Genomic DNA, 5,000 nt, shown 5'->3' with positions numbered 1-5,000 from the left:
CGCGGGTGTCCATCGTCGGCCTGCAGCCAAAGCACGACGGCGCCTTTCGTTTTCGCGTCTGTTCCGCCGAGACCTTATCAGGTCCGCCTCCGTAGGCGCGGTCCGACGGCGGCGCGTCGTCGAGGGTCCCTCAGCCTGGACCCGAGCTCGCCATGCGCGCTGCATGAATAGACGCCGCTCATGGCGAATTCTAACCGTTTCAGGGGAAGGTGGTCCCCCTCTGCTACGCCTAGGTATGGGAGGAGGAGCTAGGCCCGCTCGCTCCGCCTCTACTGCCGTCCGCAGTATCTCGTCATCTCGGGCGGCCAGTGCTGCTGCGACGTCCGCAGCCAGTCGCACTCGCGCCCGATCCTCCGCTCTGCCGCGAAGCCGTCGGTTGCGGGCAGATCGCTGACGCGCTGCTCGCGCCTCGTTCACGCGCCGCGTGATGTCTTCGATGATGACGTCGTCCATCTCCTCACCGAAGAGTGCGGCCACACTTTCGAGGACCACTTCCTCGTCCTCGGCGAAAGCCGCTTCCGTTCGACCATTGGTGAGCGCTTCCTCATCGCGCCACAGCTGTTGAAGCACTGTGGTGATGGTCTTTGCTGCTTTCTGAATGCGGTCCCACCACTCCGCACTCTCCAGCAGCTTCTCTGCGATGTTGTTAAGCTGGACCGACTCGGGTGTCCCCCAGCCCAGCAGCTCACGTCGGATCTCCTCGAACACAGGGCACTCGAACAAGACGTGGGCCACCGACTCGACCGACCCCACGCACCGTGGACACTCCGGAGACGAAGCGAAGCCGCAGACGTGCAGGTACTCCCGGAAGAATCCGTGTCCGGAGAGCACCTGCGAAAGGTGGAAGTCCACCTTCCCGTGCTTTCGTCCCGTCCACCGGTGCAGGTCGGGAATCATCCCGTGCGCCCACGTCAAGTAGCGGCTGGCCGATGGTGTTGCCGCCGCACGGTCCCAGGCGTCCTGCCATTGCAGCATCGTGGCTGCTCGCTCCGCCGCTCGTACCTCCTTCCTGCTGGCGCCAGGCTCGACCAGCAGCCTGCTATGGCACCTTGCGTCCTCTTGGATAATTAGACGGTAGGGTACAAGACCGGCCATCACCACCGACACCTCATAGGACACCGAGCGAAACGAGCTCGACACCCCGCGTGCCAGCGGCTTCTGCACCTGGGCCAGTCGTCTGCGGCACCACTGCATATCGGTCGCCTTAGCCCAGATGGGCGAGGCGTACCGGATCACCGACTCAGCGACTCCTGCCAGCAACCGCCGCTTGGCCACCTGGGGGCCGCTGTGGTTCCTCATCACCGAGGTAACCACCGCCACCGCACGGAGGGCCTTGTCCGCGGCCGCTTCCACGTGCGGTTTCCACGAGAGTTTCTCGTGGAGTTGTACCCCCAGGTAGCGTATCGATCGCTTTGACGTGCAGACCACTTCGCCGACGCGCACAGGAATTTCCAAACGTCCTCGACGCAGACTCGATATCAGAACCACCTCGGTTTTGTGGGGGGCGAGACTAAGGTGACGTGCCTCGAGCCACCCCATCACCGCGTCGATCGCAGCCTCCGCGACCGTCGCCGACTCCTCGGGTGTGCAGCCCTCGGCCAGGATGGCGATGTCATCGGCAAAGCCGACGATGGTGGCCCCTTCAGGGAGCTGGATCCGCAGAACGCCGTCGTACATAACGTTCCACAGAGTCGGGCCAAGGATTGACCCCTGTGGAACGCCTGCCGTCACCCGACGTGACACCGGGCCGTCGTGGGTGTCGTACACCAGCTCCCTGTCGGTGAAATAGTCGCGGAGCAGGAGTTGCAGCTGCGCTGGAACCTCCTTCTCACGCAGGGCCATCGCTATCGCCTGCCAGCTGGCGGTGTTAAAGGCGTTTCTGACGTCCAACGCCACAACCAGCAGACAGCGCTTATCCCGGTTGTTAGTCCGTCCGTAGGACATCGCGCGCTCGCCTGCTTCCACCACCAGCTGGATCGCCTGCAGGGTGCTCCGCTGCTTCCGGAATCCGAACTGGTTCTCGGCCAGCCGAGGTGCCTCCGGATCCTCCAGGTGCTCGTTGAGTCTGTCCAGCGTAGTCCTCTCGAAGACCTTCGCCGGGTTGTCGATCAAGCAGATCGGGCGGCAGGACGAGGCTTCGCCCGGCGGCTTACCCGGCTTAGGCAACAGCACCAGCTTCTGCCTTTTCCATTCGCGTGGTATTTCGCCGGTGTCCAAGCAGCGCTGGTAGACACCAGCGAATGGCTCCGGATACTTCCGGATGGCAGCCGTTACCGCAGCGTTCGGTACTCCATCGAGGCCAGGCGCCTTCCGCGGATGCAGCTCGCTCGCTATCGCCTGGAGCTCCGCGCAGCTGATCGGACGGACCGGAGTGTCCCCTTCCGAAGGCGTGACGTCCGGCCACTCGACCGGGGGATGCTCCGGAAACAGCTCCTCGACGATCCGCTGCAACACCGCTGGATCGCGTTCACGCGCCGTCCAGCTGCCCCGAAACCGAAGAAGCACTTGCCGGAACCACTGTCCCGTCTCATCTGCAGCCAGGGCCTGCAGCCACTCATCGAACTGGCGCTGCTTGCTGGCCTTAATTGCCACCCTTAAGGCAGCACGCGCCTCCTGATGTTCCTCTGAAGCCAGTTCGGCGGACGTCTCGTCGAGGGCCAATGACTGTCGCTCCCGAGCCAACCGGCAGCGCTCGGTCAGCTCCTCGATATCCGGAGTCCACCAATATGTGTTGCAGTTCCTCCTCTGCTGCTGCGACTGCCCAATCCTCGCCATGGTAGCGTCGCAGGCCTCCGTAAGCACCATCCCCAGGCTTGCCGCATCGGTCACCCGATCGGCAAAACGGGTCGCCTCAAGTGCCAGCTCGAAAGTACGGGGGCAAAACTGGCGAGTTCGCCAGCGAGTACCCACCTCCCGTACTTCGACACCTTCCTGCTGATGAATGCCCCGTCCGGGCCGCTGACCTGCACGATGCTGTTGCCCGACCGCAAACCGAATATAGCGGTGGTCGCTATAGGAGTAGCGGTCTAGCGTCCGCCAGGAGCTGATGTCCTCCGCTGCTCCATCCGATCGGCAGAGCGTTGGACTCGCGAAGGCGACGTCCACTCTGCTGGGCCGAGCCACACCGTTCCCCAGGAATGTCGGCTCCGTGCCGCGGTTGAGGACCTCCAATCCTAGGCTGGTAACCGTCTGAAGGAGCGCCTCACCCTTAAGGTTGGCCCGCTCGCTCCCCCAGGCCCCATGCCACGCGTTGAAGTCACCAGCTATCAGCACGCAAGGGTGGCCTCGCGCAAGTACCTCCAGCCGGTCCATCTGTTGCTCGAACTCCGGGAGGCCGATCGATGGCGGAATATAGCAGCAGATGACAACGATGCCCGCCACCTCGGCAGCTACGATGCCCGGATGCTGCACGCTCCTCACCCGCTGTATGGGAAACCGTTGGCCACTGGTGACGATCGCGGCCTTCAGTGCGTCGTCGGATGCCCAGTTCCCATTGTTGGCCGGCACAGCATAGAGCTCCGTGATGAGCATCACGTCTGCTCCCTCCTCCCTCATCCGCTGGAGCGCAAGATCCTGAGCGCTCCTGCTCTTACCGATATTTATCTGGAGCACTTCTATCATCATCGTGTGGCTGCAGCTTTGCACGAAGCTGCGGCAATCGAGTGCGGGCCGCCACACTTCAAACAGCGAGCCTCGCCAGTGCAGCTCGCTGCCTTGTGGCCTTCCGCGCCACACCGGATACACGCTTTGCTGCGGTCCTCTCCCGAGCACTGCCCGGCGAAGTGGCCGCGCTCCAAACATCGGAAGCACCGCTTCTCCTCCAGCGACGCTTTCGGGACCTCCCACACCCAACAGGAGGTGTGTCCTAGGAGCAGGCGCTTCCCAGCCAGATGCTCCGCATCCGACCGGGGCAGACGAACGCGAGCACGCTTCGTGCCGTCTCGCCGCTCCCACATGTCGAAGGTGGCCTCGGAATGCTCCTTGCCGAGAGCCGTCAACACCGCCCGACGCAGCTGGTCCTCGCTCGCCAAGGAGTCGATGTTTGTTATAAGCACCATCGACATCTCCGTGCGCACGGTCGCCGCACCCTTGTCTCCGATGGCTTGCCGGATACGCTGGCACAGCTCGGCGCTGTCGGCATCACGGCTCAGCGGCAGCCGCAAGGTGTCTTTCGGCGTTCGCTTGCCGACGCCGATCTTCTCCTGCATGCCGTCGAGATGCGAGCTCGTACGAATCGCCCTATACATGTCGAGGTAGCTGACGCCCTCCGCTGGCATCACCTCGATGGTGTCGGGCCGCTTCCGCGACTTCTTCACTGCAGCTGGCATCGTGCGTGGCTGCTGCTTACTCTGCTTTCGCAGCAACTGGCCCTGCAAATGCCACTGTTGTTGTTGTTGCTGGGGCTGCCCAGCCGAACGCTGTCCGCTCTGATGTTGCTGCGGACGTTGCTGCTGTTGCCGCTGCGGCTGCTGCCGTTGCGGGAGCTGCGGCCACTGCTGCTGATGCTGCTGAGCCGGCTGCTGGCGTGCCGGCTTACGGCGCACCACCTCGGCCCAGGAGCCGCCTTCCTGGTCCGGAGACGGCACCACCGTAGCCGTCACCGCACCCTCTCGCTGTTGTGCCAGCTGCTGCTGCTGCTGCTGCTGCTGTTGCTGCTGCGACTGCGCAACAACCAGTTGCGTAAGAAGCCCAGAGACCATCTCCCGCTCCTTATGGTTCTCCTCTCGCAGATGGAGCACCTCCTGGCGATGGCACTCCTGCATCGCCGCGAGGTCTTTCCGGTATTGCTCAGCTTGCTCCGTCAGCTGAACACGGAGGAGGGATAGCTCGTCCTCCAGACGCTCGATGAGCCTCTCCATCGTGGCTCCTTTCGCAGCCGTGGCCGTGCCAACGCCACTCGTGCGAGCAACACCGCTCGTGGCTGCGGTCTGCCCTTCCGGCACTCTGCTGAGCATCACTACCGGTTTCGAGCCCACCGGTGCTCGGCTATCGGTCGATCC

Source organism: Anopheles moucheti (assembly GCF_943734755.1).
Source record: "Anopheles moucheti chromosome X unlocalized genomic scaffold, idAnoMoucSN_F20_07 X_unloc_20, whole genome shotgun sequence".
In the NCBI taxonomy this organism is placed as follows: domain Eukaryota; kingdom Metazoa; phylum Arthropoda; class Insecta; order Diptera; family Culicidae; genus Anopheles; species Anopheles moucheti.
This window is presented reverse-complemented; position numbering follows the sequence as displayed.